This window comes from Dama dama, chromosome 12 (genome assembly GCF_033118175.1).
Source record: "Dama dama isolate Ldn47 chromosome 12, ASM3311817v1, whole genome shotgun sequence".
Taxonomy (NCBI): Eukaryota; Metazoa; Chordata; class Mammalia; order Artiodactyla; family Cervidae; genus Dama; species Dama dama.
Genome location: NC_083692.1, coordinates 27,510,754 through 27,524,038, shown reverse-complemented (window position 1 = coordinate 27,524,038; position 13,285 = coordinate 27,510,754).

The following is a 13,285-nucleotide window of genomic DNA, read 5'->3' as shown; positions in this document are numbered from 1 at the left end:
TCCTATCTTACTGGCTGGGGCAAAATGTACAAGAAAAAGAGAATGAGTCCCCTCAAAAACAGTTAAAAATCCCAAAGGCAGTTATTTACAAATTTAATATACAAGTTCAATAGCTTTCCCATAAATAGAAAAGACCCAGTTAGAAAGTAACTTCATTATACAGCAGAAACTTACACAACATTGTAAAGCAATTATACTCCAATTAAAAAAAAAAGAAAATGAAAAGAAGATACCATATATTACTATTTAAGAGATTTTATACTCAGGGGAAAACCTCAGAAATGTTCTGGGCCTGTTTGAAGCCAGTTGGAGGATATTGAAGATGATTTGAGTATATTTGAGTATGATCTGAGTGAGTTTGATTGTCACGTCTTCAGGGAAGACAGCCCAGACCCCCAAGTTTAGATCAAATTACTTAATATAGGCCCACTATTTATCTCTCCCTTAAAGCTTCACAATTTTACATGTACAGTTGTTTGCTTAGTCTCTCTTTCTCCTACTGGATTTAACCCCCTGGACAGAGGCGCCTGAAGGACTACAGTCCATGGGATTGAAAGAGTCAGACACGACTTAGTCACTCAGTCAACAACCAACATAGTAACAGATACAGTATTGTAGTTATATTTGTATCTCTAGTGCCTAGTAGAATTCCTGGTGTAATAGGCACTCCATAGATGTTTAAGTTAGTGTTGAATGAATGAATGAGATGGAAAAACATTGAGCTTGGTTAGAAAGACTTAATGTTGTAAAAATAGTGTTTCTATGTAAATGAATCTATACACTGAATATAATAACAACCAGAATATCAACAACATTATGTTTTGGAACTTGAACAAGTGTTATTAGAATATGCCTAGATTCCAGGGATGAGTGGTGTTGATGGTTGCACAAAATGTGAATATACGCAACAAAACTGTACACTTAAAAACAGTTAAAATGGTAAGTTCTATGTATAGCTTACCACAATAAAAAGATCTGACTGCCCCCCAAACTTCTTCTAAAAATAGGAGAGTAGATGGAAAAATCCTTTTAAAGAACTAATAAAGGATTAGTTTTACAAGAATTTTAAACTGTTATAGCCACAGTACTTGAAACTCTTGGCAATCAGAAAAGCAAATCAATGAAGCTGAATAAAGAATCCAGAAAGAGACAGATATTTAAAAGGGAATCTAATACATGACAAAGATGACGTTTCAGAATAATGAATAAAAGATGGTGGATTCAGCAATAGTTTTAGAAAAACAATATAGCCATAAAAGAAAAGGACTGAATTTAAATTATCTCACTTCTTTAGAAAAATTATGAACTTTGAAAAGGTGATTCACATTTGTGATAAAAAAATATTGAAACAGAACAAAAGTGTACACATTATAAAGTGAATATGACCATGGCTGATTCATGTCAATGTATGACAAAACCCACTGCAATGTTGTGAAGTAATTAGCCTCCAACTAATAAAAATAAATGAAAATAAATAAATAAATAAATAATTGAATGTTTCAATGTTAAATTTAAACATCAAATAGAGAAACTGCTTAAAATTTTCAGATATAATAATGTTCAGTCTTCTCATTAAAATAAAATGCATCATTGTAATTATGACTGGCACATTATCACCAACTAATTTTCCTTTAACTGTTCTCAATCCCTGCTTAATAACATTGGAACTCAGGTACATTATTTGCATGAAATTAAAGGTTTGTACTATTGTATATCTTAGGCAGTTCATATTGTATAATATTTCCATATCTGTGATTTCATATATAATACAATTAAAAGATACCTTGTAAATACAAAAAAAAAAATAAATACAAAGAAAAAAATAAAGTGAATATGAAGCAGGTACTTGCATATACTCTTAGTGGTGCTATAAATTTATATAACCTATCTGAAGGGCAGTTTGACATCTATCAACACAAAAAAATTCACAGAAACTTTGACTTGTCAATTATACTTTGCATAGAAGCATTAAAATGTGTATACAAAGATAGTCACTGTATCCATGTAATTTTAAAAATCTAGCAATATATTTGTAAATAGAACACTGGTTAAACTATGCTACAAGAATACAATAATATGGAACTTTTTCCTGGTGGTCCAGTGGTTAAGAATTCTTCTTCCAATGCTGGGGACATGAGTTCCATCCCTGGTCTGGGAACTATGACCACACATGCCACAGAGAAACTAAGTCTGCACACCACAACTAGAGAGCATATGTATTGCAATGGAAGATCCTGCCTGTTTGCAACTAATTGTAGCCAAATAAATAAATACTTTTTAAAGACGAGTACTATAATATGTAGCTATTAAAATTCGGTAGATCCTTCATACACATTTTTAAATGAAAAAACTACAGAACCGTATGTAGAGCTCATTTTTATTTAATTGTCAAAGGGATTTTTATGCTATTGTATACATTTAAAAAAAAGTCTACAGGGTCAACAGTGGTTTTTTTCTGAGGAGTGAAATTATTTGACCGGGAGGAAGACTTCTATTCTTCCCTTTGTATCTGTTATATTTTAATTTTTTATGAAACCAGGAGTAAGTTTTATTAAGTTGTGATAAACAAACAAACAAAAATCAATGTACCAAAATGGCCACTTAAAATGGCTACATTAAAATGTCTTGTATCATTTAGAAATCTTTGCTGCAATCCCTGTTTTAGAAAAAAGCAGCCTCTAAGCAGAATGCTGGGAGGGGTTGGGGGCAGGAGGAGGAGGGGATGACAGAGGATGAGATGGCTGGATGGCATCACTGACTTAATGGGCATGAGTCTGAGTAAACTCTGGGAGTTTGTGATGGACAGGGAGGCCTGGCGTGCTGCGATTCATGGGGTCGCAAAGAGTCAGACATGACTGAGCGACTGAACTGAACTGAACTGAAACTCCAAGAACAGGGTGTCTGTATTGACAGCAATAGCACAGGAAAACTTGCTCCTCCAGATACTGACTGTAGGAGGAAGTTATGCCTCCTACAGCATTGTTAAAGGAAAATTAAAATGTAGTTACAAAGTCATAGAAGTAATTTATGTGTAAATTTTAAAACTTGCATCAAAAAGGGCTTTCTTTTAAACATCCAACTAATTTTTTAAAAATAGCTCATCTGAAAGTATTAGGGTGAATTTTGTTTAATTGACATTTGGGTGTAAAATAATACGTTTTATAGATAATATTAAAATTTACAACTTTCGACTGGTTAGTTTTAGGACCTTATCAAAGACAGCAAAAGTATGTCATTATTGTTAACTTCCTGATTATGCAAAACTCTAATATATTGTTTTGAATAGCAACAAGAAATAGAGAACTTCTTTCTCTTGAAGAAACAACTACTGTTCCTCTCTTCTGTAGTTCTACATATTACTAAATTTTGAAATATAAGTGTAATTTTAATTCTAATGAGAGCACTCTCTATAACATAAAAATACTGTGAATACTGTTCTTGAAATACCACATACAGAATAGAATCTTTTTAAGAAATGCCAACCTATATCATCAGAATTCATATTGAAAACTTACTTGAAACATTTATATATTGAGAACCTTGAAAAATGTAGCATGTGTTGGTTAATAACATTCCTGATGATATTATTAATGATAACATTAATAGGTATATAATATTGGAAATCACTATCTTACTCTCCTTTGAATATGCATAAGGAAGATCTGTGTGAGTCTGGCAATAAAGATTTCCAAGCTGGTAATAATACATATTAGCCTTTTATAGTTTGAATTGGTAATTATTACCAGCTGGGAACTTTTTACCTTCTTGTTGATTTGCTTTAGACCTGGAAAAACATTCCTCACCTCTACTCCAATAGCAAAAGAGGTATGGATTTCTTTCCAGCTGTTTTACACTTTTATAATTATTATGGTACTAATTTATGGGTTTTCTCCCCTGCAATAGAATTGTCTTTAAGTGAAGTATTTCACTTAAAATTTAGGATTTTATGGAAAGTTTGCATAACAAAATAAAATGTTAATTTGAAAATCTTAATAAATTTAAGGCAGTAGTCAGAAATTTCAGTTCAACTTACTCTTGAAGAAACTGAGTTTATTAAATACACATTATAGAATGTACTAGATGTATCTTTATATGAGCTTTCATAAATGTTCTTCTTTTTTCCTTTCAAACCAAAGCATGATTTATAAGGAATACTATATTTGAGGTAGGAGAAATTATTTTCATTTCAACTGTTTTTCAATGAAATACTGTCAATTTAAATGCTCACAAATGCTTCAAAGGTATTTGAAACATGGTCGTTAATGCTATTGCATGATTATTAATAAACATTAGTGACATGAGATTTTTCATTGCACTAATTGAAATGTGGATTAATAGAGGATAATAATGCACCTGCATTTGTTTGGTAGCAATGAATTCAAAATTTGGACAACATTTCAGTGAATTACAAAGATGCTGAATATATGAATTTAAAACAATCATAAACATGATCAGTCATTTCAAGGTTACATGATAATTCTGAAGCACAGATTGTTTAGAGATTTGTATAGTTATGAGATAAACTAAAGGCAAAGTTCAGAAGGAGAAACAAAGATGTCACTCTTAAGATTATTGGTAAAAAATGCTTTGAGGGCTTCCCTGATGGCTCAGAGGTTAAGGATCCACCTGCCAATGCAAGAGACACGAGTTCGATCCCTGGTCCGGGAAGATCCCACATGCTGCAGAGCAACTAAGCCTGTGCGCCACACTATTGAGCCTGTGCTCTAAAGCCTGGGAGCTGCAACTATTGAACCTAAACACTGCAACTGCTGAAGCTCATGCACCCTGGAGCCCATGTCTGTAACAAGAGAAGTCATCACAATGAGAGGCCTCTGCACCACAACTAGACAGTAGCTTGCCACAACCAGAGAAAAGCTTGAGCAGCAACAAAGACCCAGCACAGTAAAAAATAAATAAAATTATTTTAAAAATGCTTTGAAACTGATGATGCCGATATCCATTAAACTCATACTATAACTTTTGCTGTAAATGAAGTGTAGATTAGTGAAGGGCATTTACAATTTTTATTTTTAAAAAAAAGCCACTGAAAATAAATGTTCTTGGCCAGTTTTTACAAATATGAATCACACAATTATTGATCTAAATGGTGGGGTTTGGTCTTAGACCTTCCCTGGCATACACAGGGCTGGCAAACGTGAGGCTGCCATTTCAAGCCTCATGCCTATAGTGTGGATTGACCAGTGGAGGTAATCCGGACCAAACCACAGTGAGAAAGTAAGAGAGGGCCTTGAGTAGTGAGCACAAGTTCAGCGGAGTCAACACTGCCTATAAATACTGGTTAGATAATCAATTTTCAGACATGGGGTTGATATTTTACAAAGAAGCCAGGTTTTAATTACCTGAGGAAAGACCTTCTTCAATAATTATAAGGCTAAAAGGCAGAACTCAGAAGGAGAAGCACACTTTCTGGAAGAAGGGATCTTTTGAAAGGATCTGATTATTTTGAAATGCATTCTAATATAATATTATGTAATATTATATGTAACACGGCAATGTAATAGATATACATTGTTAAAAAAAAAAAAAAAGGGTAGGGGAGGGATTAAGAATCTGCCGATGATCCTACTTCAACCCCTTTGGCAGGGAATTGGGATCTCACATGCTGCAGGGCAACTAAGCTCAGGCTCCTCAGCTACTTAACCCACACACCACAGCTAGGGATTCATGCGCTGCAACAAAAGATCCCGCACACCCCAAGAAAGACTCGGGGCAGCTAAACAAAAACAAAATGAAAAACCTGCCACATCCTCTTCCACACAGAATATATCAAACTTCAAAAAAAAAGGGCGGGGAAAGAGGGGAGGTGGGGAGAATTTTTGCAGGGCACATGTTACAAATGGGTAGTGAGGCAAAAATTCAATAAAGAGCATGTTCTTCAAGACAAATAGGGCAAAAATGACTGTAGGTAGTTTTGAGGTGTTAGGAATTGGCTCTGGGTACCTGCGACTTCTGCTTGAGCTCCAGGGAGTTTAAGGAGAGGCCCTTCTCTCACCTGTGGGATTGCTGGTGCCCAATGTGAGCGATCATCTTTCCTTCAGTTCTGAGCTTTCTTAACATACCACGGCTGGCCAATAGACCACAATATCCTTAGAAGACTTCCAGTTGACTCTAACCCCCCTAGAACGGGTTTGGCAGTACAGAATCTAGGTCAAGCCCACCAAATAGATTAGTAACTTAATAACTATGTGTCTTATTTAAGAAGAAAGTGCCATTATAATACAGTAACTCAAGTGTGCAACCAAATTACCTGTTGAGCTTGTTAAACAAATGGTTGGGTTCAGGCTCCCAAGCTTTTTTGATTCGGTAAGTCTGAGATGGGGCCTGGGACTTTGCATTTCTAAGTTGCCAGGTGATGTTGAAACTACTGGTCAGGGTATTGCACACTGAGAAATCTGTTCCAGGCGGTTGAGCTAATCCGCTTGACGGGCTCCCTGATGTCTCTTTGCTTGACAAATGTGAGGTAAAAGGTAGATTAATGATACTAAAACTTATTGCTTAAGATCAGGTGCTACAAAGTCAGTTAATGGATGTCCTTAGCTTTAGGTTTTATATTCTTTCTGAGTCAGATGCAGTCTAATCTTAGATTTAATGTAGATTTTAAAACTGTATATAATAAAAATCAGTTCTAGCATGTAGTAGCTACCAATTTCACAAATCAAAAAACCTCAGAAATATACTTACTGGCTCATTCCTTTATCCCTCCCCCAACTCACTATAATTTGACCATATTATAACTCTGCTTATATTTTGAAGAAGTGCCAAACTGTTTTCCAAAGCCACTCACTGTACCATTTTATATTCCCATCAGCAATGTTTGAGAACTCTAATTTCTCTGTATCCTCTCCAATACTTGCTACTGTCCATCTTTTTTTATTATAGTCATCCTACTGTGTTAATGATGTGTGATAGCTCATTGTGGTTTTGATTTGCTGTTCTCTAATGACAGATGTAACTTAATAACAATAGATTAAGAGCTACCAATGACAGATGATGTTGAGCATCTTTTCATGTGCGTCTAGGTCACTTGTATATCTTCTTCGGAGAAAGGTCATTCAAATCCTTTGCTTATTTTAAAAATTGGGCTCTTAATCTTTTGTTATTAAGTTACAGGGTCTCTACATAATCTAGATACTTGATCCTTATCCGATGTATGACACAAATATTTTCATTCCATTCTGCAGATTGTCTTTTTTCCTTTTTTGATGGTATATCCTTTGAGGCATAAAAGTTTTTGATTTTGATGAAGTCCATTTTATCTATTTTTTCTTTTGTTGTTTGTGCTTTTGGTGTCATATATAAGAAATTATTGCCTAATCCTTTAGGCATATACCTTGAGGAAACCAAAATTGAAAAAGACACATGTACCCCAATGTTCATTGCAGCACTATTTACAATAGCTAGAACATGGAAGCCACCTAGATGTCAATCGACAGACGAATGGATAAAGAAACTGTAGTACATATACACAATGGAATATTACTCAGCCATAAAAAGAAATGCATTTGAGTCAGTTCTAATGAGGTGGATGAACCTAGAACCAATTATACAGAGTGAAGTAAGTCAGGAAGAGAAAAACATCATATACTAACACATACATATGGAATCTATGGTACTGATGAAATTATTTTGCGGGGCAGCAATAGAGACACATAGAGAACAGACATGGACACAGGGTAGGAGGAGGAAGGAGAGGGTGGGATGTATGGACAGAGTATCATAAAAACTTACATTACCATGTGTAAAATAGATAGCCAATGGGAATTTGCTGTGTGACTGGGGGAACTCAAGGCGGGCCTCCGTAACAGCCTAGAGGGTGGGGTGGGGAGGGAGATGGGAGGGAGGCTCAGGAGGGAGGGGATATGTGTACCTGTAGCTGATTCGTGTTGATGTGTGGCTGAAACCAGTGCAATTCTGTAAAGCAATTATCCTTCAATTAAAAAAGAAGAAAAAAGAAATTGCCTAATCCAAAGTCACAAATATTTATTTTTTATTTCTATGTTTCCTTCTAAGAAGTTTATAGTTTTAACTCTTAATTTGATCCATTTTGAGTTAATATTTATAAGCCTACTTTTTTAACTTGAGATTTTTTTTTTTTTTGAGCAAGTTTGGATTTACAGAAAAATTGGAGGAAAAATATCCATATGCCCCCTAGTCCCCTACCCAACTTCTCCTTTTAATTTTTGCATCAGTGTGATCTATTTGTTACAGTTGACAAGCCAACACTAATACCTTATTATGAACAAAAAGTCCACAGTTTACACTAGGGCCCACTCTTTGTGTTGTACATCAAAGCACATTATTTTAATATAAAATTGCATATTGATATGTGAAAGAGCTAATCTGAAAAGTCTATTATTGTATGATTCCAACTATATGACATTCTGGAAAAGACAAAACTGTGGGGAAAGTGAAAAGATCAGTGGTTGCCAAAGCTTAGGAAGAGGTATAGGTGGAGCAAGGGGATTTTTAGGGTAATGAAATTATTTTGTATGATGCTCTAATTGTGGATATATGTCAAGTCCATAGAGTATACAACACAAAGAGTGAACCCTAATGTAAACTATGGGCTTTGGTTAATAATGATGTATCAGTGTCGGTTCCTCTGTTGTAACAAATGTACTGCGCAGGTGCAGGACGTTGGTGGTTGTGGAGGCTGTGAAGAATGTCAGAACTCTATACTTTTCGCTCAATTTTACTATGAAATTAAAACTGCCCTTAAGAAGGCTATTATAGTTTTAATGAAACATTGATAATGTTAGCTATCCATTCTAGAGGAATAATACACCAACTGTGGTATAATTAAGAATACTGGAGTGGGTAGCCAGTCCCTTCTCCAGCTCATCTTCTTGACCCAGGAATCAAACCAGGATCTCCTGCATTGCAGGCAGATTCTTTACCAACTGAGCTATCAGGGAAGCCCCTAAATACCATACAGTAGGTAACAAATGAATTAAATCTATAAATTATAAACATGGATATATTTCAAAAATGTAATGCTGAATCAAAGAAAAGCAATTGTTGAATGATACCATTGATGTACATTTAAAATAACACATAAAATATTGTACATTTGGTTACAGATGTACAAGTAAGTGCATAAAAGTAAAAAAATGACCTGGAAGGACTCATTACAATAATTGCCTCTGCAAATCATGAGATGGGAATATGGCAATAAGTAAAAGATGTTTTAGCTTCATCTGTAACATTTTACTTCTTTAAAAATAGACTGAATTACTAATCATCAGTTCAGTTCAGTTCAGTCAGTGAAATGCAAATCAAAATTACAATGAAATACCATCTCACAGATAGTGACTCAAAAGTCTTCCCTAGTGGCTCAGACAGTAAAGAGTCTGCCTGCAATACAGGAGACCCTGGTTTGATTCCTTGGTCGAAGAAGATCTCCTGGAGAAGGGAATGGCAACATACTCCAGTATTCTTGCCTGGAAAATCACATGGATGGAAGAGCCTGGTGGGCTCCAATCCGTGGGGTAGCAGAGTCGGACACGACTGAGAGACTAATACATCACCTCACACCTGTTAGAATCACTATCATCAAAAAGACAAAGATGTGCAGAAAAGGGGATCTTTGTACAATGTTGGTGGAAATGTAAATTGGGTAAATTTACATTGTAGTAACTTGTAAATCATAGTAGCCACTACAGAAAAAAAAAGCATCTTAGTTGTACAGAGGGCTTCCCTGGTGGCTCAGACGGTAAAGAATCTGCCTGCACAGTGGGAGACCCAGGTTCAATCCCTGGGTCAGAAAGATCCCCTGGAGAAGGAACTGGCAACCCACTCCAGTTGTTCAGAAGTTTTAAAAAGGACTGCTATATGATCTAGCAGTTCTGTGTCTGGATATTTATCTGAAGAAAACAAAAACATTTACCGAAAAGGTGTCTCTCTCCCTCTCTCTCTATATATACACACACAATGAAATATTATCAATATTACCCATATAAAAGAAATGTTGCCAGTTGCAACAACATGGTTAGAGCTAAAAGGCATTATGCTAAGTGAAATAAGTCAGACAGAGAAGGGTGACTACCATATGATCTCACTTACATGTGGAATCTAAAGAACAAACAAACAAAAACCTCTTAAATACAGAGAACAGATGGGTGGTTGCCAGAGGTGGAGAGTGAAGAGTGAGCAAAATGGGTGAAGGGGACAAAAGATGCAAACTTCCAGTTATAAAATAAATAGGTCATGGGACGTAATGTGCAGTATAGTGACAATGGTTAATAATACTGTATAGAGTAAATCTTAAAAGATATTATCATAAGAAAAAAATTGTGACTATGTAGTGATGGATGTTAACTAGGAGTATTGGGGTGATCCTTCCATAATATATACATATATCAAATCAAGTGTACACACAAAACTAATATAATGGGAATACAGATGTTATATTCTTTTAACTTTTCTGTAACTCTTAAATTCTAAAGTAAAACAGGGAATAGGTGGTGAAAAAGTAGAGACAGAATATACAGTCAATTCTTAAGAAGTAGAGAACAGAGACATGGGACAGCATGTTTGTGTATGCTCTTGGCAGAGATTTAGTAGTAGAAAAAGGTTCATGTTTCAGGATAAAAAAGATAACTCTAGGTGATAAATTCTATATGAACTCCAATATATATCATTAATTGGAAGGAAAAGAGGGGAGCAATTTTGCAGAACAACATGTATAACATCTTGTTTTTCTTAGAAAATCCAACCTTTATAAAATGCTATCATGAAAAAAACCCCACACAACTTTATATTTCAACGTATGTGAAAATATACGTACAAAGGGAAAAACTCCTCCAAATGGCAACAGTGATTATTTCTGGGAGGAGAATCCAGTTGTTATGGTGACGCTAACGGTAAGGAACCCGCCTATAATGCATGAGATGCTAGTTTGATCCCTGGATTGGGAAGATCCCCTTAAGAAGGAAATGGCAACCCACTCCAGTATTCTTGCCTGGAAAAAATCACATGGATTTTCCACGAGGAACCTCGTGGGCTAGTCCATAAGGTCACAAAAAATGGACATGACTGAGCACATTACATTGCATCACATTATAATGGTCAAAATAAGGCTTCTGCTTTTCTTGTATTTGAGGTTTTTTTTACAACACGAATGTATCCATATATATCTTGTAATTTTTTTGTGGCAAGTCACTTCTCATTTCTGTGAAAAAATTTCACTGTAAGGGAACAGCTGACAGCTGTTTGTTAATCTTGTTTTCTAACAGAACTTTTGAAATAATTTTTAAATGCTTTATTGCAGTGAGCACTGTTAAATTCTAGAAATGTTCTAATGAACAAAGGTAGTGTTTTATGTTCTGCTTACTCTATTTTTAAAAAATTTAAATTGATAATGTACTCCGCAATTTTTAAATGGCTTGAATTTATTACAAGGGTCTTATTTTCTAAAATACAACATGAATCTTCAAGGTTCACATGAGGTCTATGCTTGTAATGAGGTGGTTTTACTTTTTTTTTTTTAAAGTATTCTCGTTTTTTGTTTTAGTTCTGATTGAGCATCCCAGAGGGAATTTTCTTTTTCTTTCTCTTTTTCATTTACATATCTTGATAGCTAGCAAAATATGTTGTATGAATTATGGAACTACGTAGGTAATTTGGTGTCTATCCTGTCCCTTCCTCTACCCCACCCCACTTTATTTTTTAAACAAAGAACTATCTCTTTCAGGTGATTTCAGTTTAGAACTATTTGGATAGTAGGTTGAATTGAGTAACACCTAGCAGTCACTTTAAACCTTGTGATTCAAACAAAAATTATGACCTGAGACTTACAACCTCCTATTATGGCACTTCTAAAGCTTTTAACTCATTGTTCCTCTTTGGAGAAACTTGAAACTTTATTAGAGGGGTGTCTACAAACCATTTACAGACAGGACAAGATAGGCTCCTTCAACTCTATTCCCTCAGTCAAAAGGGGTTAATTTTTCTTCTGTTAAATTCCAGTACCCTAATAAAAACAATAGAACTATTCCCTTTGTTTTTGCATGCTTGGTCTAGTACAGTTTAATAAATTTTAGTGTTGAAAGGGATCTAGAAAACATCAAGTCCAACCTCTTCATTTTATGTGAGGACATAGTGTCTCATGGAAGATGGAGCTAGTGCCTAAAGGTATATAGCAAATTATAGTCAAAGACAAAACAAAGTCAAAACAAAAATTCTGCTCTTCTGGCATCGTTCATAACATACTGGCTTGAATCTTTTATTCAACACACTTGCTTTATCACTATATTTATTGGAGAAAACATAGAATGGGAACACAAAAGTCAATTCCAGTTTGACACTAGCATCTTCACACAGAATGGAATTCATACACAAAAATTTTCACAAGACTGAACAAGAGTTCTGTAAAAAATGAGGTGCTCTGTATCAGGGTCAGGATTTGAGAGAAATAACTGCTTGCAGCCTGGGAATCTGAAACCAACTTCATGATAGACTGGCATAAGCCTTTATGAAGGAGGTCTACACAGCTCCGCCCTTAACAGAAAATTGGATTAAAGATTTACTGAGCATTGCTCCAAAATGAAACTTGTGCACCAGGACCCAGGAGAAAGGAACAGCGACCCCACAGGAGACTTCCCTGTGGGTGTCTGGGAGTCTCCGGCGAAGGCGTGGGTCGGTGGTGGCCTGCTGCAGGGTTTCAGGCACAGACTGTAGCAGTACATGCCTGGGATCTTTTGCGGGAGGTCACCATTATCTTCATTACCTCTACCATAGTTTCAGTTCAGTTCAGTCGCTCAGTCGTGTCCAACTCTTTGTGACCCCATGAATCGCAGCATTCCAGGCCTCCCTATACATCAGCTCCCGGAATCCTCCCAAACCCATGTCCATCAAGTTGGTGATGCCATCCAGCCATCTCATCCTGTGTCATCCCCTTCTCCTCCTGCCCCCAATCCTTCCCAGCATTAGGGTCTTTTCCAATGAGTCAGCTCTTTGCATCAGGTGGCCAAAGTATTGGAGTTTCAGCTTCAACATCAGTCCTTCCAATGAACACCCAGGACTGATCTTTAGGATGGACTGGTTGGATCTCCTTGTAGTCCAAGGGACTCTTGAGTCTTCTCCAACACCACAGTTCAAAAGCATCAATTCTTTGGCGCTCAGCTTTCTTCACCATCCAACTCTCACATCCATACATGACTACTGGAAAAACCATAGCCTTGACTAGATGGACCTTTGTTGGCAAAGTAATGTCTCTGCTTTTAAATATGCTATCCAGGTTGGTCATAACTTTCCTTCCAGGGAG